General features: G+C 43.5%; 1 protein-coding gene across 12 annotated transcripts in view; it reads right to left on the bottom strand.

The window, feature by feature from the left end:
• Positions 1-27,124, bottom strand: part of AKAP13 (A-kinase anchoring protein 13) — a 253,883-nt gene that overhangs the window by 204,774 nt on the left and 21,985 nt on the right. Inside the window, exon 1 of one of the 12 annotated variants that reach the window (XM_019726704.3) lies at positions 87-179. The exons of the other annotated variants lie outside the window; for them this stretch is intronic. The gene's annotated coding sequence lies outside the window, so the exon portion shown is untranslated. Of the gene's footprint in view, positions 1-86; positions 180-27,124 lie in introns of those variants that run through there. 12 annotated transcript variants of the gene reach the window in all.

Raw genomic sequence — 27,124 nt, 5'->3', positions numbered from 1 at the left:
AGCTTCACTCCTTCCTCGCAGACACAGCAGAATCCTTAATAGAACCCACTCAAATAACCACCACTTTGGAAGTTTCAAGTCCAAACCTCAATGATTCCAGTTCTCCCTCTAAGTGACTTGAAAACATGAAAAGGTGTTTGCCACTCTCAGGCTTGGGCTCCGAACGGTTCTTTGTGGCTGGCTCTCCATCAGCAGGAAGTCGCAATGGTGAAAACCGCAAGCCAACCACTCTCAGCCCCACCCACGAGGTGGAAGCTCATAGGGCAACTTGTTTCTTACTTTTAAAAATATATTCCTGATTCCCCATTCTTTCCCTCTGCTCCCCTGCCCAAATACTGGTACAACCAAACTAAAGACCACATTCTAAAATTCTCTCCAGAAGCACTGAAATAGCAAACTGCCCCACTGCATACTGTAGGGAAAAGCTAAGCAAAGCTGAAGGCTGACAGCTGACTGCTGGCTCTACCTCCCGTTCCCCTCACCCTGGGCTCCTTCCTCCCCAGCGTGGCAGATGACATCTCTATGGAGAGACCCGGTCATTTTCTAGCTCATCTGTTTGCACAGAAATAGAGACACTGGAAATGTTCAGAGAACAGAGTAAAAGGATTAGCCACGAGCTCCAATTATACCAGCTGATCTCATCCTCTTGTTACAAGCAGCTTCCTGGCCTCTCAGAGCCTTTTCTGAAACTCAACCAAGGGCATTTTTAAAACTATTCCCCTCTCCCTCACTCTTCCTCAAGCACACACTTTGGAAATATACCGGGTGGCAAACATTGGCACTCACCGGCTTTCAGCATTCATACCCTTCAAAACCACACAGCATACATGTAACAAATTCACTGACAACGAAGCTGTAGCCTCGTCTCCCCCCCTCAATGGGTGTTCTCATTAGTTCTCCAAAAAGTAAACAGCTCGATTCCATAGTTCTCACTCACATCTTACAGCGTATCTCCTACAAAGACAACTAACTGCCATCGTCGTCTGTGCTGGCACTTAAGAGCTTACTTAGTCCGTTCCAGGTCCTTTGCGAATCCTCACATTAACCCATTTTACGAATGAAGAGATTCACACTTGAAATGACCTCTATACGGTCATACAGCCAGTAAATAAAATCTGAACCAAGATCTGACTCCAAAACTCATGCCTTAACCTCTAACTACGACATCACTGCTCTCCCGAGCTGAAGCCAGGCTCCCGGCCTCCGTTTCTTATATTGTGAATGGAAGGAGTCGGATCAGGTCATCACGGAGCGCCTCCCACGTCTAACACATCATAATTCCACGCACAGCAACCCTGAGTACCTTAGGTATATAATAAACAAATCAGGCAGAGGGATTCTGTAGGTGGGGCCTACACACAGTGAGGGTGAGAAGGAAGAGAAATTCTTCTCATTCATTTAAATGGAAAACGCTTGATGGACAAGGGAGCGTCACACTAATGAGAAGGCTGAAGGGAGAAGGCAGGCAGAGGCATACACTTGCCTAAAACTTCTCTGTATAATCCATCTGCTTCATCTCCCCAATCCTTACCATCGCAGGCTAACTTACAGCTGTGCCCCACTCTGCTTTTCCAAAGGAGCATATCGTGGCCTATGGGGAAAAAAGGCAGCTGCGTAGTTAGTTACCCAACAAGTAAAGCAACTCCACAGACCAACATGTTCCTACCCAAATCCAAATGGCAATGTTTACGAGCCTGAGAATCAGCTGGGAAGGGACTGACTCCCTTCCACACAAACAGAGGCTCACAGCCACCAGCTGAAATGTGCTGCCCAAAAAATTTAGTTGCTGTTACATAAGCAACAGGAACTTCTGAGAATGTTTCCCCCCTAAATTCTACCAAAATCTGATAGAGAAAATAATCGCGCTTCCAAACCAATATGCAAGCTTATTACGGAGAGTGAGTGGGGAGCCTTTCACATGAGAAGTGCAGTGAAGGGGAATGACTGCACTGTGTTAGATTCCAGAAACTCCGGTAAGCAGCAGACTGTCCCATCGCCTCACGGCACACACGGAAAATGACGCTGGCTTTTCACACAGGTGATGAGCCATCCTGAGTCCGCGATAAAGCCGAAAAGAAAATAGAAAGACAAAACTACTAGGCAAGATGGCCAGACTACCGGCACATATACCATAACCTTCCAGTATCCCAGGTCAGCAAGGAACAAACACAGAATGCTGCCACCACGGGACACCTCCACCCCGCACAACAGGAAAAAGAACACTGAGGTGGGTCATCTAAAAACTCAGGCGTGGAGTTTCCAAGGAGACACTCCTCAGTTGTCAGTCAGCTGTGCGCTAACAGCCTCACCATTTGCTGGCTGCACAATCGTGGGCAACCCAGTCGGGCCTCTGAACTGTAGGCTGCGCCCTGCAAAGATGGATGAGGAAGAAACTACCAGGTTTTAATTCCCTCTGTGAAATCCTTTCCTTAAAACAGAATTGCACGCAAAAGGTACAAAATTAGAAATGACCTAGAATAACTAGTTATGATGAGACCAAAAGGAAATCAAAGGAATAATTATGTGGAAGGCTTATTACTATATACAGATTTTTTTAAAGCTTCAAAAACTCCTGAGAAGTAGGTATTATCTCTATTCTACAGAAAAAAAACAGACATTGGGGTTCAAAGGACTTGTGTAGGGACACCCTGCTCAAGAGTGCAGAGCTGTGTCTTTGTCCATCCTATACTACACGGCCGCCCCAACCCCGTAACTGGATTCCTAACCCTCTGGAGGACACACACAGGACGAGCACAGGAAGAGGGGCTGGCAGGGGAGACGCATGAATAGTGACGAGCAGGGAAGTCACTGGTCTGGTAAAGCCGGAGAGACAGCAGGACCCCTCATGCCAGACGTTAACCCTTCGGGTGCGGGACCACAGGGGCTGTGCTGAAAGGGAAGGGACCATACTGGGGGAGGGCCAAAGTCAGCCAGAGCAAGAAGTGGGAACAGGGGCGTGGGCAGTCATTTTCACGAGCAGGATAGCTTCAACAGTGGGTGTGAGCTGGGTGTGAGCACGCATTTCTAAAAACGTTAAGGACAGAGTCACAGGACTCTGGTCACCGCGTTTCAGCCAAGGACATTAGGACCTTCTCATCGCCGAGTGACCCCCAGACTGCAACATGGTCCAGGAGAGAAAAGCAAAGACCCAACAAAAGCCTCCCCAGAGGCGGGCTGCTGCCAAGGCTGACTCTGGGATCAACAGAACTCACTGCCTTTGAGGCAGCCAGTCCAGCTCCGATGCACCAGGCTCCTTTGTGTCCCTTCGCAGAAACAGGAAGAGGTTAGCAGGGAAGGAAAGCAAAGGAGAAAGGCCAAGGGAATGGCAGCACACACAAAAAGCGCCAGTGTTCGCTGCAGACCTCCCAAAGCAACCAGTCCTGGCACATTTCGCAAAACCGCCATATTCTACCATTTTGTGCAATGTGGTGTTAGCTGCAACTTTATCTCCTTATCTCGTGACAGTGTGATCTGTAAGGCCCAGAAAGAAACAGTACAGGGATGGAAATCAGTCAGGCTTGTTAAGACCAGACATTTGGGGAAAAGTAGGACAATCAAGCCTCCATTCTTCCCAGGCTCCATGCTCGTCCTTTCCCTCCTCTCTCCTTGTGAACAACGTCAAACAATAATGATTTCCACATAATTCTTTCCTTTAATTTAGGAAACGTTTATCCCTATTCCCCAAAGGAATTTTTTGTTCCATTCTCCCTCTCGTCTCTTTCTGGAACTTCATTACACGCATATTATACACCTTGTTTTAATGGTCCCATAGGTCCCTACGGTTCTGCTCACTGTTGTTTCCATCTCCTGTCTCTCTTCTTCAGATTAGATCATTCTGAGTGACCAAAAAGTTCAGTGAATTTTTTCCCATCATCTCTGTTCTGTTAAGTGTATCGTGTAAAACGTGTATTTCAAATAATGTCTTTTTTCACATTTTTATTTCTGTGCCAAGATTTCAGAGCTTTTCATTACAAGTAGATCTCCTTGTACATAACGGAGTAAAGCAGTAACAGTGCTTTTATACCCTTATCTTCTACATCTAACGTGTGAGTCATCTTGGGGTCGATCTCTACTGATCAGACTGCTCTTAAGAATGGGTCACATTTTCCTGTTTCTTCATATTCTGATTAATTTTAGATTGTATCCTGGAAATTGTGGTGACTCTGGATTGTTCCATTCCTCCAAAGAAACTTTGATTTTTTTGTTTGTTTGTTTTCTTTCAGCAGGTAGTTAACTGAACTCAGATGGCAAACTGCTTCCTGGGTCTAACACGGCAGCTCTAAGCTCCAGTCAGTGTCTGCTTTCGGTTGGCTGCCCTGCTCATGAACGGATCCCTCACATGTGCAGTCATTACTCCTGGACAGTGAGATTATGGGTAATTTATATTTTTCTACTTGTAGTTCTAAAATTTTCATGATGACTTAAGTTCTACATATTTCGGAATTTCCATGATGAGCATGTATTACTCAAAATCAGGATCAAGGGGATACTTACTTTTAAGGGATACTTACAAGTCAGTTGTTTTTTCTTGTTTGTTTTTCAGCTGCTTAAGGCCTCACCCCTTGAAGGGACCTATTTCTATCTGACAAACTTTCAAATCTCTTTTCATGACACTTGGGTTTACAAAGTTCGAACAGGGCATCCATCACAATTAGGCCAAGTAGTCACAACTGAGTCACCCTCCACCCAGGGCTGTGTGAAGACAGACATCGTAAATACAAGCCTAAAATAAAGGCAAATCATTTTGTCTGTTACCACACACCTGATGTCTGCGGAAACAGCTGTGTCCAAGCAGAGCGTGACATACAGATCAGGGCAAGGAGACGCGAGCCACAGCGAGACACCTCGGTGCTGACACAGATCATCGCCGCCGACTTCTCCGGGGGCTCCGCCTCTGCACATCGATGACAGATTCAGCCCACTGCTTCCCCAAGGATGGGAGGTCCGCTTTTCTAGAAAAAGTCTTAGTGGCTTCCCCCACCCTAATTAAAAAAAAACCCAAAATGCCTGTACAGGCTGCGGGTGTGTTTTCTTCCACTCCAAAGCCTCCAAAGCAGCTGGCACAGCACCACAGCCCAGGGAGGCCCCCACAGCAGCAAGAAACTCACTTTCGAGATCAGCAAGACCTAGATTAGAATTCTGGGTGTGCTCCTACCATTTGAGTTACTTTTAGAGACTGAGTTAAAAATGCAGATGTAGAACAGGTTACTTGAAGCACTCTGGAGCAGTGCATTTGGCCTCCCCAAGCTCCGGAGCCTGGGCAGTAGGAAGGGGATGAGGGCGTCCTCACAGCACTGCTGGGAGGACGGCGCAGAAAACGGAAGCAGGACGCCTGCCTGCCGGTGCCTGGCACGCCGCAGGAAGTGAATTACAGTCTGTGCTGTTCAGCATCGAAAGCTCCTCAGATCCAGAACCTCGTGGAACCTCCCTGCAAGGTCCACGAACTCAACAAAAGCTCACAGCCAATAGCTGTGCCTGAGGGAGGGGAAGGCTGCCACCCTGAGCCCTAAGAAGAGCACGTGCAGGGAGTGAGTTTCCCACAGACTCTGAGACGAGACAGGCCTGTTACCTGATGCTGATGGAGGAGGAGTGGTCAGGACCCATGTTCATCTCTAACGCTTTGTTAGCAGTCATTCCAACCCACAGCAGAAAGGCCTGTTTAACTAAAGTGTTCAGTGTATATATTCGAGTGACTGAACAATTCAACACTTCTGAGTTTGCTTACAAGGATGAACCTATCAGAGTTTAGAGGGGAACGGCACAAAGGGTGTGATTCTTTACTCCAAAAATGACCTGAAGTTTGGGAAAATGCCGTGGACTACACAAAGGGCTTTTCTATTTCTCTATGTCCGAGGCAAGACAAACACAGACGATGCAAGACCTACCGCTCAGGGTGGTGGTGTGTGTACAAAAGGAAGTTCATCAAACATTTCTTTAGCCATTTTTACGTCCTTCTTGTCTACAAATGAGAATGCGCTTCAGAGAACATGATACAGAACACATAACAGCAAAGCAAAAATTAACAAGACATGGAGAAAGTGTCAGGTGTGACGTACAGGAGCTTGTCCCAGGCCAGAAAGATACTTCCTGAGTCCTGAAAGATTATGCAAGAATAAAAGATGGAAAAATAGTTTGCAGTAAGAAAGTAGATTCTATAAACTGTAATCTACTGAGTTTTATCTGAATGTCAGACACAAATTGTTAAAAAGATGGTTTCTGAGCCTTAAAAAGGGAAGCAGCGATCGGAGAATCCAGCATAGAGTAACGAATAAGACACACCAGAGTTCCCTTTTTTTCTTAGTAACTTTTTTCCATCCAAGGGATTGATTGTGTCTGAATGCCAACAAAACAGCTGCCCAAATCTTCCAGAATATTGCTGTAAACAATGGGAACACATCTAGTTAAGAAGGCATGATGGCCTCAGACACACGACTGAAATTTGAATTTTAGTCTGACTACGATTCTCCCTCCTCCCGCACATGCTTTTGTCTCTGCTGCTAAAGCCACAGAATGTGCTTTTAGAGGTTCAAGCGTGTGGTCGTTCTAGAAATCTAAGGAAGCACGATAGGCGCAGAACAGGCCCCCAATCCCACCTTTGACGTCCCCACTGGATCGTGATTTCAACAAAGCACCATGAGTAAGCAACTGATGCACAGCTACGAGAAACGAGGTTTCTGTCACAGGCCAATGTGCCTCTTCCCCAGCCCACCTCTGCCCAAGTCTGATGAACACTTTTTACGAAGGCCTTGAAATCCCTGATGACAAAGTGATCACATAAACAGACGGGCTGCGATTCACATTGGAAGTCAGACAGAAGCTCCCCAAACCCTGACTGGCTGAAAGGACATACCCAGGACGTACACGAGAGAGCAAATGTACCGAGGTGAAACTGAGTGAGGTACAAATGGATCCAGCACGTCTACATCACGACGCCCACGTGAACAGAGAGAAGACAGAAGAAACCTATCTCACTGGCATATATAGGAAGAGACCTGTAACTTTGGGTAGCCAGTAATCTCTCCGCTGTCAGTAAGAGGAATTAAGGTTCTCGGGTCAAACAAGGGGGCAATCGCACTCAATTTCTTGCCAGCTGTTAAGAGGCCAAGTGAAAAAAGTGAACTGAGCTTCAGACAGCTGAGTTATTCAAGATACAATAGTTACTACCTGCTAGGTCAGGGTGATGGCTCTGGGGGGCGTGGTTTCTTTTGGGGTTAATGAAAATGTTGCAAGATCACTGGGGTGACTCTTACACAACTCTGCATATACTAAAAGTCACTGAATTGTACACTTTAAGTGGGTGACTTACGTGGTATATGAATTATATCTCAATAAAGCCATTTAAAAGAGTTAAAGAATCAAACCCAGGTCTATACCCTTTCCATTTTACTGAACAGCTCTTATTTAAAAAACAAAAACTATTATTTTAAAAAACAAGCCAGAGGTTCTGATATTTTCTGACTACACATCCTTTCTTTCCTTCTCTTTTTTTTTTTTTGGGGGGGGCAGGGGGGCTTGCCCCGTTCCTCATCCCTTCTTTAAAGTTCAGAAAGCAGGATAAAGAACATTAAATCTTGTCTAGTAGAACAGCAAAACCCAATGAAGTCATGGAAACTCGGGCCCACGTCTGCCCACAGTGTTTGATATGGCACTGACTTTGCTCCCACACAAAACGGGCATCTCGTTTACCCGACTTGCATTTCCAAGGGGATGCCCAACGCGCCCGTCCACAGTAACATTACGCCTCACTCCCAACACCAGGGCAATGGAGGACCCGCCCTCGGACGTCATCAGCCGACACTGTTCCCCACCTGCAGTCTCTCTTTATTACTGAATGACTACTCTATCCAGTTCAAACAATAATTGTGTACCTTACACCTCTTCCCATGCTCCTTCTGTGACCTCTAATTACCCGAGGCTCACACATTCATTTAACATACAGTCCGAGAGCTCCTCCCATGGAACAGGAGAAATACCAGCTATCGTGGAGAGAAGGTTTGTGCTCTGAGGGTTTAGAGTCTAGTGAGACCAAAAAAATCACATAATCACACAAATAAATAGAAAAGTGCAACAACAGCACAAAGGTGAGGCATATGGCGTTATGAAAACAAACAACAGATTTCATCTGTTTGGGGAAGTCGAGGGTGAGCTTGCCTGAGGAAGTGAATGTTTGGGCTGAGAGCTGAGAAAAAAGTAACCACAGTCGAAGAGAAGAATCTTTCAGGTACCAGGACCCTGCAAAAGAGACTAGGTGAATTGGAAGGAGTGAAAGAGAACAACTTGGCAGAAGCACAGAGAACAGAGGGAACCATGTGGGGTGAGGCCGGGCGAGCGCAGGGGCCACCGAGGGCCGCCAGGACCCGGCAACGATTTTGGTCAGGGTTTTAAAAGTAAGGGTCACAATTAGCTTTGTACTTTAAAAGGATCGCTTTTTCAATATAATGGACAATAGAGGGAAAGAAGGCAGGAAGCGGACACGGGGATTCCATCTAGAAAGAAGGTTGTGGCAATAATTCAAGGAAGGGGAAATAGCTAGGGTTTGGGTGAGAGTGGTGATGGAAAGAAAAAGAAAGGGGTAGACAACCGATATTAAGGATATTAAACTCAACAAGGTTTGTGGATAACTGTGATAAATATAGGGAGTAAGAAGGAAGGAGTCTCAAGGGTCAGTTGTAGATTTCTGCCTTGCGTGGTGCACACTGAGTGTGGAAAAGAGAATTGTGAATCCCCGCGTGCCTGACTTCTTCTCCAAGACTTCCGGTTCTATTATAGTCACACAGTGGCTCTCCAAACACTAATGAATGTACCCGTGGTACAAACTAACCAGGACTCCATCTAAATGACCCCCTTCAGTCCATTTTCTGAACAATTCTAGGTGAGCAACAGAAAACGGCTGTCACAAAAACTACTCTAAAACTTAGCTAAAAGTGACTACCACGTGTTCCAGTATAGAAGGAACACCTCAAAAACATCCATGCCAAAATACTATCACATGCTGGATTTCTGCTTCCCACACCGTCTCTTTCCCCAAACCAATGTATTATGACCTTCTTCAATAACAATGCTAACACACCAATTATTTTCCTTTGGTGTTTAAATGTCCTTCTTTGTTTTCTACAGTTATTGCTAGGGTACATTTATCTTTCGAGACCCGTTTCTAGGAATGACCGTCTCAAATCTAAAAGGAAATGTTGATAATGTATCTTACAGAAAACGACGACGAGGCCCTAAGAAGTAACTTGCCCAGTGGTAGGACTACCCCACCCCCCACCACTGCCAAGCAAAGATTTTCCAACATACAGTATCACTTTAACTTATTTGACCCTTTCTGAAAACGTCTAATGATTACAGCAACTGGCTGGAGGATTGAGAATAAAACGCTCACTGAACTGCAGCTCATCTGCAAGCCTCACAGCAGCCGGGGTGGAGGACTGACGTGACAGCAGGTTTGTCAGCCCAGCAGAAGGAGGGAGGGTGAGAAGAAAGCAAACCGTTCAAACCGATTATTGCTCATGGCTCCACTTCCCACCTCAGCTACAACCAAGGGTGGGCAAAGCCGTTCCATCTCCCCCAGAGCCTTCATCTAATCAAGGAAAAAGGAGAGGAGAAGCTCAAATCCACTTGTCTGCGCAGTAGTTTTGAAGTTACTGGTAGCAAAGGGAATGACTGGGGGAGAGTAAGTTTTCTCTGGATTAGATAGTACCAAATTACTATCTGGACCATTTAGAACGGGTATCAGAGTATAGAGTAACAAGAGCTAATAACTGCAGCTTAGGACACACCAGGGTATCCTCTGTTACAAGGATTCTCCACTAAGGAATTATTGAGTCCTTGCAATCTCTCTGCTTTACGCCGGAGGCAGCAGAGCAGTGACGTTGAATACACGGCCCAAGGTGCCACAGCTAAGGAAGTGACGGCCAGTAAGGCGCAGAGAAAGGCTTAGTACCCAAGCATCCTGGCCCTAGAATCTATGCTCTTCACCACCACACAGGACTGCCTGTCACAGTACGTGTAGGTAGTGAACCCCAAATATTTATGCCGTCAACTATTTACACAATGTTAACTAATGTGAGGATTTTAAATTCTCTTCATCAGAGCCCAGAGCTTTAGGAGAAAACAGAATTAAATGCTATTTCAGGACACAGAATATCCTAAATAACGATTAGGAAGGGCTGGGCAAAGTGGGGGCGAAGAAAAGGCAGGTTTGCCTGGCCCCACCACCTAGCCAACTGACCGCTGGATAAGCCCTCACACCCCACACGTGTTGTTCCTGCCCGTTTCCTTACTGCCACTGTCACGTACTCGTACATGCGGATTGCTGACGCTGACTCTCTAGCCCCAGTGTCTTTCCTAAGCTCCACACATACCTCATTGCCAGCTGTTCCCCTCGGATGTTCTGCACAACCCCACCTCCTGACTCTCCTTCATCCTCATGAATAGTCTCACTTCAAGCTCTCAAGCAACCATTTCCTTCTCCTTAACCTCCTACGTTGTCTCTCAACAAAACCTGCTGCTTTTCCTCTGCAGCGTCCGGACGGCCCAAGCCCCCACCCTCCTCCTGGGACGCCAGCTGCCTGCCACGGAGCAAACTCTCTCTTCCACACTATCCCAAGGCTGAACCCCCGCAATATGGATATGATCTGTGTCAATTCGCTGATCAAATTCTTTCAAGGACCTCTTGCTTTTCGCAACAAGGCCAAACTCCCTAGCCCCAAGTTATTACTCTGTATCTTTATTTCCTGCTGCCATCACAGCTCTGGTAATACCAGGCTGCTCACCAATCATGGCGCTTCTACAACTAAGTCCAAATAGTCAGAAGGAAAACTTCAGGTACAGAGACATTACAATAGACAAATGATTAATTTTTGGCTCTCTCCATCTCTGCCTTACTTTCATTAATTGGTTGGATTTGGTTGATCTAATGACGGATTGATCTTTATTCACAGCTGATCTCTTTCTCCCCAAGTCAGCCTATAAGTAAGTACTACAATAAAGGTAAATCGCAGTACTGTGGGGACACAGAGAAAGCTGTAATTAAATGAATTTTCTTCAGAACACACTGCTTACCTAAAATACTTCAGTAATATGACAAGCAGGTAAGAAAACAGAATTAAATGATAGTTCAGGACACAGAATATCCTCAATAACGAGTTTCTTGCATCGATGAACACTAAGAATCCTTGGATGTATCAGTTTGCTTTTCTGTCTCCAACATCAGCACATCTGTTTTCTCCAGGTTGACGCTCACTGATGGCCTCACAGCCTAGCGCGCTCACCGTGAGCTCTTTCAGGGTCAAGTGCCAAGTGGATCACCCTTTTCCTGGTATCCTTGGGGCCTCAGAGGTGAGGCCCACAAACGGTGCTAACTGAATATCCCTTTAAATTATCTAACATCTTTTAAAAATACAAATAACCCCGAGGCGGTTCATTCCAAAGAACTGTCTGATCAGATAATGCCCCAGAACTTACCGAGATCAGATGATAAGGGCTTTTTGACTGAGGAAGCTATTGGAGGATGAGGAAAAGGAAGAGTGCCTTTCAAATCTTACATACTTTAAGACATTAAATAGAAAAACATGCGGACCTTGTGCAAATTCTCTCTACCTTCTTTTCCTCCACTGTAGCAGTTTTGAGAACAGCTGTGATCCCTGTACCACATGAAGAGTTAACTACTTCTGTGGTAAGCGAATACCCCAGGGCCAAGCGGCTGGGAGAGAAAGCCTCCAGGAAGGAGGAGGTCCAAAGTGGAAAGGAGGCCAAAACCCACTCTCCAGGAAGTGCCGCTGGAATCCTGGTGTTAACCTAACTACATTTTAACTCAATCGTAATCCCTTCCCCACAAAGCCTATGCGGTCTTCTGAAAGAGATTAAAATTGATCTTGTAGTCACTTCTAGACATCAGAAAAGGATTGTTTTGTTTGTTAGTATTTCACTCAACCACTACTAACAGCTTTTCTTTCCAGTTTTTTTCTGAACAAGTGAAAAGCAAAAATAACAATCAATGCAAAGTAAACATTTTACTCTATAAACAACTTCTTACTCCCATGTGGATTTCTTCTGCAACCAAGTCAAAAGTTCACTAGAATAAGAGAGAGGAAAATCATTCCTCTCTCTTATTTCCTTTAGGATTTCTTTTCCACACCTCCTAACGTTTAGGATTCTTCATCCTGATTCACCGATCCAAATATGTTCAGCTGATCATTGGAACCTGTGACCTTTGGTTGTTTTTTGTTTTGTTTGTTTGTTTGTTTGTTTTAATGAGGCTGGTTAGCAGGGAAAAGCTCCATTCTAGCCTGAGTTCTAGTCGTCAGCCCCAACAAACCATTTGCCAGAAATAAATACAATTGATACAAGGAGTAGCTGGCTTAAATCACTGCACAAAGTAGTTTAGTGATTAACAGAGTGGGTTAGGTTAATATAAAGAACTCTTCTTTTTTAACTGTCCAGAGTCCACAAACACCCCACCTCCCTTTGCACTCATTACACTCCCAAGCCTTAGCCTGAATCACTAAGAAACAAATTTCTGCTGGCAAATGTCAATGAGGGTGGGAAAAAAGTCCGGATTCCAGTACCAACATTTCATCCACCTTTCTGTTCCCAGGCAGAATACTATGGCAACTATGTAAGCAACAGATGAGAATAAGTTATGCTACTTGATAAACTGAGGGTGTCAGTGGGAGGTTCCGGCTGTCAAGAGGCCCCCACACCCCACTGTTCAAAACAGCTCCTGAAGGAAGGAGGAAGAACAACTAAGCACCAGAATCACAAATACCCTACACACACACACACACACACACACACACACACATTTTGTTTACATAAAAAGGACAGTACAATTGATGCTTCCTACCTATTAACTTAATGCAAACAGTTTGTTGATTTGAGATTTAAGGTTCCTTATAAGAAGACAGAGGCTTTTAAATACTGGTCCCAATGGCAGATACCTCTGACCCTATCGCCAGAACCTTATTTCATGGCTCCACTAACACAAAAAATTAGGAATGTTGACACAATGTGAAAGGATCTTTGCTGAGTGCTAGTCCATTTTATGGAGGAAGAACCTAAACGGCCTGCCTGGTGATCCACAGCTAATTATTAATGCTTAAAAAATTAAAATCCAATTGAAGGAATTTTCGTTGTTAAAAACCCCAGCTCTCTTCTTATCTTTCTATTCAGCTAACAAACACCAAAGTTAAAACTAAGGCTCTCAAAGTTGAAAGCACAGCACAGAAAGGAGAAGAGAAACAAACCTTAATTTATTTGAGCAAGACATAAGGGGATCTGGGAACTTCTACTTTTGAGAGAGAATAAAAGGGAGGCCACATGTGCCAGAAAAGAAAGAAAAGGAGAACTTGATCCTTTCTTCTTTTTAAAGCCTTTCAAATCATGAAAGTAAACCCAGGTTAAGGATTTTAACTGAAAGATGCTTAAATTTTCCCCCCGATTTTCAGATCTATCACACACTAGCTGAGTGACACTGGACAAATTATTTAACCCAAGACTGTAAGAGAAGGGGCAGGGAAGATAGAGAAAGGGGATACATGTTTAATACTATTTAAGTATCATTTTAATACTTCATAAAGCTTTGTGAAGTACAAGGCTTATAATAAATGCTCATCAAATATTAGCACCTAACCTTTTCCCTTCCTATGAGAAATGCAAGGAAACAGGCGTGAACCCATCAGTAGATCCAAATATTGTTCCAAGGATCTATGCTGTCCAGAGTCCATACACAAAATTTAAAAGGTATTGCTGTGTTAAAGTCGGGATGGCAGTGATGGGGGAACAAAGGTTTTCCTTCATACTTCGGTAATTTCCAAAAGTTTCTATGATAAACATGTTTTGCTTTTATGGTTCGAAATAACTTGTTTGGAAAAAGAAAATGTTTCAAGAAGGGTTTCATCATTCTCATGTAGGAACTATTTTTACCAAATGTTCAAGTTAGCTTACACTATCCTAGACTTATCTGGCCCGAACTGTGTGTTAAAATAAGATTTCATAATCACCGTCAGAGGGAGAAGATAACACAGCAACTTCTTAACTGAAACCAAGCTGCTTGAAACTCTACTCATTGTTTACAAAGACTCTGTGGACACCATTTGAACAGAATCGGAATCAAGCGACACAAACTCTGGTAACAAGACTCACTTACAATAAGGCCACGACCCAAGAGAAACCCCTCCTCTCCTCCTCCAACTCAATCAGAAAATAAAGCCTTCTTTAAAAAAAAAAAGAAGAAGAAGAAGAAAATAAAGCCTTCTGCTCATTAGCACATCCAAGACCGAGCAGTAAGATCTTCAAGGAAAAGCACCTTTAAGAGTCTTCAACACAGGGCAGTAGAACAAGCGGGATACCCACATGCAAAAATAAGTAAATGCTCAGCTCACACCGCCCCCAAAAATTAACCCCAAAATGGATCCAAGACGTAAATATAAGAGCTAAAACTTTCAGGAGAAAATCTTTGTGATCTTGGCTAAAGATCTGTTCGAAGTGACATCAAAAGTATGATCCATAGAAGAAAATATGATAAACTAGACTTCATCAAAATTAAAAACTCTTCCTCTTCCAAAGACACCAGGAAGGCAATGAAAAGACAAGCCAGAGATGAGGAGAAAATGCGTGCAAATCAAGTATTTGATAAAAGATTTGTATCCAGAAAACAGAGAGAATATATGGCTCTTGCAGCTGCTATCGTAGCTCCTCTGCGACAGCCGGCTGCGTTGTTCACATTACTCTTCTTTCTTCCTTTTTTTTTTCAATTTTCCACCACAGTAAGTCCTCCCCAGACTTGGTCCTTGGTTTTTGAATGGCCATCATTACTTTGCTAGAGGCTAGGGAAAGCGATAACTAAGCTTTAAATTGCCTACATGAGGAGAGGAATGGGCGGCTCTGAGAAAGGAGTTTCCCCAGGAAGAGAAAAGCGTGTGAGCGCATGTGTGCAACGCCACCCAGCCGACTGACTGCTCAGAATCTCCCCTCCCTCTGCTACCTGACTGACCTCAAGGTAAGTGAACGCTGGTTAATTAAAGAAAAGGTTTACCTATGCAATACCAACCAGAACAATTTCTCCCTGTGAGTACAAAGCTCTTTTACCTGTATGACAACTGCCTGTTGAAGACTGTACGTCAGCTCTCTCTTCAGGGTCAAAGCCGGGTCCCTCCTGGCTAGTAGGATCCATGAGTTTATAACAGCGCCGGCAACAGCAGCAGCAGCATTTCAGAGAACATGAATAAATTCCAGAGAAACAGGCACTGCGTTTGAGCAAGTTTCACCTACGAAACAGAAGTACGCCCAATACCTACGGCGCTAAAGCTGTCTAAACAAGGTGGCAGGTGGCCTATAAGCTGAGCACCAGCTAGTCGCGGTCCAGACAAAAGGCCACAGGGAGGAGATGACCGAGGTGTTTGCTTTGATGAGGAGAAGGGCAGAGAGAGACCTCAGGACTGGTTCTTCTGGAAGCACAAACTGGTTCAGCCGAAGTCGTTGCTACATTTCTAAAGGATGGGCAGAGAACACTGTACACACGGGCAGCTTTGCTGGGTGCTCTTTTCCTTTCACAGGGAATTTCCAAATGCTTGCTCAACTATCCAGTGACAGCCTGGTTTTAATGAAACCACTTCAGACCTGGTCTAACACAAACATTCAGGTGGTTAGGAAGTTTAGTTAGTAACACAAAGGGTTGATCACGAAATCCCCAGGGTCAGGTTCAGACCAAAACAAAGGCCACGGAGCTTAAGAGCTGACCACCTAGCAGGCATTTCTAAGACAGGTGCAATCTCACTGCATTTTCCACTATAAATCAAGAAAGCGTAGGAAAACAAAAGTGCCCACTGCTGACAAAGGTGTGACAAAACAAATACACATATGATACTCACCTATTCAGATCATAAGCATAAAACATAAAGTGGTGATAAGTATTTTGGATAAAATTAAACAAATTTAACAATATGCATAAAGAAACGTGAAAATGTTCAAACTTTAAAAAAATAATTTTACTTTATCATAAGGAAATAATGATGGAACTGAGGGGAAAATTTATTTTGACCAAAAAATTAAATGTCTACTAATAGAGAATTAATTAAATCTGATAGCTCCCCACAACAGAATTATGCTATCCCTTAAAATAATATTCAGAAACTATACTACATGAGAACACATTATTAAATGGAAAAAAAGCCCAGAAAATAGTATATACCGTAAATCTGATCTTAACTATGTATTTCTTAAACCAAAATGTCTACTATCTCTAGGTAATGGGATTACTTGCTCTCATGTATTTCCCAAATTTTATTTATCACATAGAATTGCACGGTAGCAAGGGGAGATTAATTCCACCCCCACCACCTTATAGAAATATGATAGCAAATGCTTTCAACCATAAGAAACAAAGCTGTCCGAAATCTGCCCAGAGACTCTCTCAATAGATTTCTGCTCTTTTAGAGTAACGTGATTCTAAATAACAGATCAGACTGTGGCCACACTGTCAGGATCACAGATCATTTTTATGTCTTTCTAATAGCGTAATCAAGTCCACTTTTGCAAAGGAAAGTGAGTGAAAATGCAGTTGTATAATGAGGCTTACATTTACCTACGTCTTTTTTAGATGACAAAGTTTGTCCTGGTTTCTATGTTGAAGTGAACTCTTAACAGGCTCCTTCTAAACCTAGAACTTTTCCAGAACAACAAAGACATCAACCGTAATCTCTGTATCAGGTAAACTGCTACTGAATGATGCCATGAGAAGGAATCCAATAGAAATCTTACAAACCACTTCTACATCAAAAATGTTTCCGCAATCCTCAAACTCAACCAAAAATTTTTTTAAGACTGGCAGAGGCATGAACAGAGCTCAAGGGGTTAGAAAAATAATGGCAGGGGGAAAGATAATCCAAAATAAATATGTGTTAGCTTGCATTTTTCCCCCCCTCACTAAAGGAAAAATGTATTTTCATAGCAGATAAAAAGTGGGCAATATTTTGCAGCCAAAATCAACTATAAAGTTAGGTTAAGCTAGGACTGAGGTTAGAATGAGTTGAGACAGCTAAAAGTGAAAGCTGTTTTCTATTGTTCTTAGACTAAAGTACATATTTTAATGAAAAAGAAGAAGTAAGAACTAATCTGGTATGTAACATGCAACAGTCAAAAACACAGAATCCCAGAAATAGAATTGGAAAGAGCCCCTCATCTAAACGGTCTCCCAATGACATTCAGAAGTCATTAGCAAAAACGTATTTCTTTCGATTGAAGAACTTTTGAATTTTTTTCAAGTGCTCAGCTATTATTTCAGTCATTGTTACGATCAGATGATGACAAAGGATCATGAAATCTTCTATCAGAAAAACTCTTAAATCGTCTGCTCCAGTTCAGAAGCTGATTCAGATACAACCCAAGAATGTCATTCTTGCTGTACTGCAAAAATGCAACACAGATTTAGTACAAAAGAACTTACGATGCGGGTGATACTGTGCTGTGTCACTTTTCGGTTGGGGAATGGTTATGAATACACATGCCACTCTACAGAACAGTCACCCACCCAAAAGTTTCAACCACCCGCCTTTCTACTTTACTCCATTTCCTTCTCGCTGACCTGACCACAATATGTAAGTATGTTACTCCTTAAACAGTTTTAAATAGTCTATGTTCATAATTTTAAAAATGGAAATTGAAACAGATAATCACTAACTAAATCATTTATCTAGGATATCCTACAAGGAAATTTTGCACAGTTCAGAGGCCCTTAGTAAAAAAAGGAAATGGTTTCCCACCCCGACCTTACACAGCAAGATAGGTTTCCTTGATGGGTTTTGTTCGAAAACTTAGGATGTGTTTAAACATTACAGAGAAGACTACACAAAACAGTTTGGTTAAATACATGTAATTTCTTAGAGTAATTTTTAAAGCATCTATTTCGTACACCAATCCCCAGATCTGTACAATTACACCATTCCTCCCTTCTGATCAGTAACTGAGACTTGACAGCTCTTTCACCTGCATCCCTCCAACCGACCCAAACACACAAGCACGCACGACTCCATCTCAGATTTTTCAAGTTACATCAATCCTAAGGTGAGTCTGGCAAGAGAATGGGGTAATCAATTTCTTACTACCTACCTCACTGTCATATCACCTACAAGCAAGAATATGTTGAATCATAAACTACTTTAAAATGTTTAGAAACATTGCAGAACTTAGAATTTTTATATCCCCGAAGTATATTTATATTACTTACAGGCTGGAAGTAGTACAGCTTAGGAACACCAACGCAAGTCTGCATAACACTGAAGGACAAACTGACCAGCACCTTGTCACGGGACCACCTGCAGCTCAGAGCTCTGATCTAATTATCAAAGCTCTAAACCTAATACGACTGTGATCTTCCCATGGGAAGGCAACACGTGCAGCTTACCATGTGCACGATGCTCCGCGAGGAACCTAACACTGTCATATTTCATCCTCACGTTCTCTTTTGAGGAAGGTGCTAGTACTGCCCGTGTTTCACAGGTGAGGCAACGGTGGGGAGGTGATTTGCTGGGGTCGCAGAGCTAAGGTATGAGTGAGTGTGAAGGGTCCAGCTCCCAGCCTAAGCCCTTCTTCACTGGACCGGCATAACCAGAGGTAGTGTAGATTTTCCTGAGACTCCTGGTTCCTGATTGATAACAAACACACTCCTAAACAAAGTTACTGTGCTAGGCTGAGCGTGAGCCCCTGCACCATCAGTCTGAACGGCGGGGAAGTAACACGATCATGGTAATTCCAATCCCCGGAATCAGCCCCCAGTGATTATAAAAAACGCTAAGTCGTCACTGACGATGACCTTTCCCTGTCAGTGTCACCGGGAGAACCCACTTGAAAACGTACAGGTGTTTACCAACGTGACAAGGAAGAGAAAACTGATGGTGAGTATCTGGCTGAGTCCAGAAGCAGCTCAAGTAAAGGTTGTGAAGGCGGATGTGGGCCCTTTAATTTGTTAGCTCTATGACCTAAGGCAAGTATTTACACCCTCAAAAGCTCCCTTTTCTCATAGGCAAGATATGGTAACAATAGTCCCACTCACGTAGGTATTATTATGAATATTACACAAATAGTGTAAAGCCATCAAGTGTAATGCCCGGTGTACATTAAGCATTCAAATGCGAGTTATTATGTGCAGTGACTAGGAGTAAAGAAGGCCAGACAAACAGTAACTGCCTGGCATGTAAAAACAGGATGAAATGCAGAAACACTACATAGACCCACAGCATCGCTTCAAGCACAGGAGCAGGAATGACTAAGAACTTCAAGACAACAAAACTACAGTCACAAATCAAATGGGCTAGTCCAGTGACATACAACTCAAAGCTTTTAAGAAACAAATCCATCAATAGCCACTAACACATATATCACTCATCTGCCCTCATGGGAGGGATTCTGAGTCACACCTCTCTCTCTCTCTCTCTCTCTCTCTCTCTCTCTCTCTCTCTCTCTCTCTCTCTCTCTCCAATTGAGGGAAAGTGTCAGCATATTTCTGTACAGAGAAAAGAGTTTACAATTTCAACTAATTTCAAACTGCTTGGGAAAGATAATTTGGTGACAAATGTTAATGAACTAAGGAAATGTTATACTTTATAGACAATACCTTGAAACTAGGAGCCAATAAAACATTGCCAAGAAGAGACTCGATGTGCCCTGCCACAATGATTAAAACATGTAATTAGCACACACGGTGAACAGTCATGCCCTTAAGGATGGGCTTTACCCCAGTCTGCCTCCAAAATACAAATTTTAATTAATCAAGTCCAAAATAATGAGATTGCACAGAATGATCATGCTTTGCTATTTACTAAACACACAAATTTTCCCAAAACGTGTACATATAAATGAAGTCTACTTTACTAGGTTCTATAATGAACTGCAAGACAGACTGAACTTACTTGCACATTAGAAATTCTGAAGTCAATCACCGATTACCTTCACAGATCTAACTAGACAAAAGGCATCCCATTCCAGCGCAACTATTCCCACTTCAGAGTAAAGCTCAGGAGAAAGTTGAGGGAAAATGCAAAGGTTTATTCAGAAGATGGGAACAAACCTGTTTCTGAGAAGAAAACAAAAGATTCTCCTGGATGGCAAAACTCACGGTGTGTGTGTATCAGAATCCCCGATTCCTGCCCTGATACAATACAGTGCAATACAATACAGGGTCTTATATGAATTTTTGCTCCAAAAGACGCAGTAGAGCTGATTGTCCGACTAGGTCTTATTTTCAGGGAAACACAGTACTAGATGTTCAACCAGTAAAGTAAATTAGTCCAATTAAAAAAAAATACTAAGAAACAGCTTAGGGAATCACTTCCTCTTTCCTGACCTGAAAAACAACTCCCAGATGGACCACCAGTCATGTAAGGGAGCGAATAAAGGAAAAGAACATCTGGGGAAAACTCTACAAGTAGCACATGATCCTGAATTAGAAACTCAGGAAAATCCACCAGGGAAAAAGGGAAGACACAGATAAAGGGCCTGAGAAGTAAATAATGAGGTAGAAGAGGATGGTGGTTGTTAGACCATTCTAAACAAGAGAAACATAATTTGTCTTCTGTGGTCGTAAAATAAATGATATACAAGCTCTTTTGGGTCAAGACACAACTGGATTCAAATTCCAGCTCCACCAGCAAATGACATTACCTCATTCATGTGCCACAGTTTTCTCATTTTGTCCCACAAGTGGGTAAGAATGCTAGCATAAAGTAGAGAAAAATGAGATGGTTGTAGGAATGATAGAAGGACGTGCCAGTCAATAAGCGCCTGGCTCATCAGCTGGTACATCCCAGGTGTTCCATACAATGTGGTTGCCTACCTGCCTCCTCAGGTGGAAGCTCAGAAGGTAAGATAAGCAAAGTGACCAGAGTGGTCCTTCTAGCACCATTGTTGACTGTGCTTTCTCAGACGTTTGCTGGCTTTTATTTTTTATTCCTGTAGTTGTGCCAACGCTCAGTGCCACCCTCAGTGCCACCTCTGATATTAAGATCACAGGAAAGCTAAAAAGTGACTGAAATGCCCATGAATCTGTTAAGGTGTTTTTGAAACAAGACCTTAACAGCAGAGCTACAAATGCACCAATGACCAATTGAACCCCCCAGCCACCCTGGGGGTGGAGGGGAAAAGAGAGACCTCATCTTTCCGGAGCCTCAGGGCCTGACTTTGCAGATACTGAGAAAGAACGACTTCTAACCTTCACAGCTGAAATCGGGGTACGATGTCCTGAGCAGGGCTCTAGGAAAGCAAAAGGTGCTACTGTGACCTTCATGCAGTAGTTAAGGCAAGAGAGCCGTGTTAAGGGAAACGGGGGGAAAGCCGGACTTGTTCATGTGGCCAGAACAACACGTGCCGTCATACAGTGACCTGGTTACACAGCGCTCGGGAGGACGAGCCGGAAGGTAAGCCCAACTCGCTCGTCGATGTTCCCGACAGTGGCTCATCTGGGACGAAACCCGGACACTCCAAATCTCCCAGTGTGTCCCTCTCCCCCGGCAGGCCACCACGATCCGGCTCCTTTGACATTATACTTTTCGTACCACCATTCAAGATCCACTTAGCAATTCTGACCGCCATGTCCCTCACGACTAAAGTACACTTATTGTGGTCAACTAAGGCTCTCATTATACCAAGACTCTGTCAGTAACAAATATGCATCTCTGTCCTATTTTCTGTTGCTAAGTGTCATTACCTAAGGGTCAGTAGGGCAATGAGAAGGGAAACTGTGCACCTCGCTTTCTCTCTGGGGTTGCAGAGTGAGGAGATGGAGAAGGAAGACCCTTTCGTATTCTTGTCATTTCTAGAAGGCTTAAGAGTGGCCACTCTCGTAACTCTTCTTACAGAGCTGGGGTACCTTCGGGAGGTACCCCTACAGTCCCTTCATTTTTATGACGGCCTGCAAACCAGCTTCTTGGAAAGTCCGTTACGGCCCTTCAGCCCAGTCTGTGACCCTTCCTGCTTGAAAAACTGGGTGTGTACTCATTACCTTTCCATCCCACGTGAAGACCACTGCCCAGCTATTCGTAAAGCAATCAGTTGACCATCTCCCGACAGGAAAAACAATGCAAGTTGGAGGCTGATACTTAAAACTCAGACCCTAACTGGGATATGCAGGAGGAAGACCTTATTCTGCCAGAACGTTTTGCTGAGGGTAAAACGTAGGAATCAGAGGTACATTTCAAAGGAGGTCAAGCCAGCTATTTCATGTGAGAGAAGTTATCCGCACAGCATGGGATCTCAAAATCCAAAACCGACTAGAAGCTCACCTGGTATACATTCAGAAAAGCATGGTCCCTACTTATAATGAACAAATTAATATTTCTAATACCAATTAGAACTTAAACAATCAGCAAGAAAATGTTACCTGTTGTTCCTAGGTTAGCAAGCTTAGAAGGAAATTGCGTTACAAAACTCAGTTGTTCAAGGTAAACATTAAGTTTCTTTTGGGAAGGAACAGAGGAAGACAGTTACACTGGTGAATAAGTCCCCTTATTTCATACTGAAACATAGCACATTTCTAGGACTCTAACATATCACAAACTCCATGACAGATAAATATCAATTTTGCAAGCATGTAACCACTGTGGACCATCTTTCATGTTACAGGACAATTTTAAGGAAGCCTGTGTGTAGAACGCCCAATTTACTATGTTTTGATGGAGAGGGAAGAGGAGGAGTGAACACTGAGGGTAAGAAACCCGTGGTCTTGGTGAGGATGGAGGAGAGGGCACATACTGCTTTTCAAGAGGGTTAATTTTCCGCAGGATGACCTTGACGCTCACATTCAAACTTATTCCAAAATTCCCATAATCGTAACAGATGCAATTTGATACTTTACATGTCCAACAAGTTAAAGCAAATTACTCAGCTTCTCTCAAATCTCCTTTTCCCCACCAAAACCTAGTGAGCTGTAGAAAAAAATTAAGCACTGTGGACATACTCATTAACCCCTGGAGTCCCCAGTATTGTGGCTACCTGTCGGTCACACCCAGGGGTACTAGCAGGAGAGACAGAAGGTGTGACTTTACATTAATGAAGTGGATGGTTTCCAGAGTGGCGTAACAGCAGGGAGGGGGAAAAAATAAACAGAAGGCACAGAAAGGCACGGCCTGCCATAGTACCTGGCTACGCACAGCTGAGCCCTGAACCAACTTTATTCAGGGTGCTCACAGAGTACCCCAAAAATGATTGCGACAGGACCACCATATATTTCTTTTCTAACTCCTCCCCCAAGCACCCAGCGCAGTGCTAAACAGAAACTGAACAATGACTAGAGTTGTTTAGACTAATTCTTAAGTGTCCACTTACATAAACAGGCAGTCCAGTGACTGAGTTTACAGAAGGCAGAGCCGGTCCCTTTCTTCATGAAAGCTCTCAAGGCTTTCCAGCATCCTCTCCACCTTGTTCCCCAACTCCTCGGGGCAGAGATGGTTGCTTCACCATGTTTCTCCCTCACTTGGTTCAAATCTCTTGGTTCAGATCTTCCTGAAGACATTTACCATGCTGACTCATTATTTTTCTGCTCATAAATCGGCCTCAATCCATGAATTCTGAGCTCAAGAAAGGATCCACACAAGCCAAACTACAGGGCTTTGAGTCCATCAGCTCTCGCAGTAGACCTCCTGTCACCCCTGAAAAGCTAATAGTCGATATATTCGTGCCTCACTTTAAAAAGTCATTCTTCTCTGAAATTTTGCAGGAGACCAAATAAATAAATAAACAAACAATTTCTAGAGACCTTAACAATCAGCCCACCCCGAAACTAAAATTTAACAAGCACTCCAACCTTAGACAACCCAACCAAACAGCTCGCAGGACACACTGAGGTTACAGTCGGTTTTCTCCCCCGTCACAAAGCTGCCCGCCATTCCACACGGTGCAAGCCCAGAATCTACTTTAGGAAACTGAACACTAGCCCTCCTCCCAGGCCATCTTAGTCACATCCAGTCACACACTTCCCCAAAAGAAGAGGAGGCTAAAAGCAGCGCGCGTCTCAAGCAGATGCCAACGGTCTCAGAGTGAAAACATCGTCCCCACTTGTCCTTTGCTCAAAGGCAGACATTGGAAAGAACCAAGAACAAATTAACCATTCATCTTAGAAATGCATCCACACAAGAAAAGGCATTTTGACGTCAGAATTAACAAAACATGTAGCTCACCAACTTTGGAGCTCCCTAACTAAATAAAGGAGCACTGCACCCGTTACCATTTGGATTAATAGTCTGTTTCCCACCTTCATTCTACAGCTCATCACCTTCATCTCACTACAAATCATTGTTATTTACAGATGGGACTCTTTTTATTAAGTATTACTGAAATAAAAGCCACTGACTATTTTACAGGGGGAAAAAAACCAAATGATTATATTCCTCTTCAATTTTTTTTTTTTACTGTGCAGTTAACGATTCCCTAGTTCTTGTTTTGTTTTCCCCTCATTGTAAAGCTCCTTCGCACAATCAGCGATTCAACTCCACCACAAAATACAGTTTTAGAAATGAATGGGCAATCTTCACAACAGTTTAAATTTGCTCCCTGTCAAAGTCTATTTACGTAACACAAACCTGAAAGACAAGTTCCAATTATACACTGACCACTGCAGCGCTCAGTGAAAGGAAGAATGGCAGCGACACATCTGGGAGTGAAGCCCAAGTTAATCAAGACCAAAATATAAAAAAGAAATTACACCTCCTTTCCCTGCGCTTCGGGTGAAAATAGGTACTCCTACTTCCATTTCCATTGAGGTGGTTTAAAAAATAATAAAAAAAGAGAAAATAATGACAATTCAATGATTATAATAAAGTATCATAAAATACTTATGTGTATACACACACAAACTCTTTAATAAAGAAGCATAATGTGTAATACAAATAATATAATTTCAAAACAAATTTGCAAAGACAATATAAAACTACCTACGTAGCAGAAAGTTAAGTTGCTTCAGCATGTGGGACACTGAGATACCAACACTTGCGAGGTTCTCTGGGTTGGCAAACCCACGAAGCAGAAACAAAAGTATTCTGCAGACAGTGCCCAATGAGAAGCCCCGAGAACACACACGCTGCCCTCGCCACCTGGAGCTGCAACCGTGGCGACTTACTAGGTTCCTGTACAAGGCGCCTGGGTTCCCCTTTTCGCCGCCTGTGCTGCCACACTTGCTTTCTTTTCGGTCACCTGACACTCTGAGCACAAAAACCCAAAAGCCTGGGATCAGACAGACAGTGCCATTCTCCTCGCTTTCACCTGACTTCAACTCCATTCCCATTTCCTTTTCTCCCAGTGGGAAAACTCCTGTCTGATCCAAAATAACACTTTCAGCCGATCTAAGGCTTTTGCATTCCTGAATGAAATCAAGACGGGTGACTAACGCAAACAGTGGCCTCTGAACTACAGCCCTCTTGTAAATCTCCCCAACCCTGAGCTACATTTACGCTACATTAGCTAGTACTAAATGCAGCGTAAGTTAGACATTAAGCCTACGGACTCCCAGTAACGATCTGTTCTGAAGTTCTGCTCATCTTCATGGATCTGGTTCCACAGAGCAGGCCAAGATTACAGCCTGGGTTGAAAAGAAAATACGGGCAGGGCCCTCAGCCACTGCCTGAAACCTGCACGAACCATCTTCAGGTAATTCCAGAGCTGATTTATCCCCTGCACTTTTCTGTGAGTTGGTAGAAAGCAGCATGATGTGGAAATACCACAAAGCCCCTGAAAGTCTGAATTTCCGAGGTGTTTTGGGAAGACCCGTCTAAACGGTGTGCAGAAAAACCAAGGTAAGAGAAATGTGAGGCAGAGGAGCGATTTGGAAGCCACCGCCATCTAGGTGACCGTGGGTGAGGAATGGCACGAGCAGCGACAACAGCACGGGCACGTCACACAGACTGGGCTCTAACCGCGCAGTTGGTGGTGAGTGACCAGCGCAGGGAAATAATGACCATAATGCTTATTCTAGTAATCACGGTCATGGGCCATAAAAAAGGGGGGGAAGCGACATCATTCAGGAGCTCCTCAGTCAGTATACCCCACCTAGAAAGTAAAATTTCAAAAGAAGAGAATGCCAACCCACTTTCAGCCAAACTCTAAACCTCTATCATCCTCCTCTAAAGGAAAAGGGAGAAAGCTAATTCCTTGGTTTGAACTCAGGGAACTTACTTCAGAAGCAACAACTCTCCCCTCGTAATTTAATGTTCATGAAAAGAATACTGGCTGCATCAAAAGACACAATCAAAACAACGGAATGGGAAAAAAATGTTTGTACATCACATATACCTGAAAAGGGGTTAGTATCCAGAATATATAAAGAACTCCTTCAACTTAACAACAAAAATACAAACAACAAAATTTAAAGACAGGCAAAGCATCCGAACAGTATTCCTCCAAAGGAGACACACAAATGGCCAATAAACCCATGAAAAGATGCTCGGTATCGCTAGTCATTAGAGACTCGTAGCTCAGAATTACAATGAGACACCGCCTCCCACCCATTACAACTACTACCGTTAAAAACAAGCAAACAAGAAATAACAAGTGTTGGAGAGGCTGTGGAGAAACTGGAATTCTTGTGCACGGCTATTTGGAATGCAAAATGGCGCAGCCTCTATGGAAAACAGCCTGGTGGTGGCTCCTCAAAAAACTGAGAAATAGATTATAGGATCCAACAATTACAGGTATGTCCACCCAAAAAAGTGAAAGCGAGGACTTAAAGAGATATTTGCACACCCATGTTCATAGCGTCATATTTCACAACAGCCAAGAGGTGGAAGCCACCCAAGTGTCCATCGATGGATAAATGGATAAGCGAAATGGGGTCTATACATACAGAGGAATACTGCTCAGTCCTAAAAAGGAAGGAAATTCTGACACGTGGGTGAACCCTGAAGACATTACTCTAAGTGAAATAAGCCTGTCACAAAAGACAAGTACTGTATGATTCCACTTACATAAAGAAACTAGAATAGACAAATTCGTAGAGAAAGAAAGTAGAACAGTGGTTGCCTAAGGCCGAGGCATAGGAGGAAATGGGTACTTACTGTTTAATGGGGACAGAATTTCGGTTCCAAAGCTGGATGATGGTGATGGTTGTATGACAATGTAATATCCCTGAACCGAATGTAACAGC

Source organism: Rhinolophus sinicus, chromosome 13, assembly GCF_057876585.1.
Source record: "Rhinolophus sinicus isolate RSI-liver-muscle chromosome 13, RSI-T2T, whole genome shotgun sequence".
Taxonomy (NCBI): domain Eukaryota; kingdom Metazoa; phylum Chordata; class Mammalia; order Chiroptera; family Rhinolophidae; genus Rhinolophus; species Rhinolophus sinicus.
This window is presented reverse-complemented; position numbering and strand designations above follow the sequence as displayed.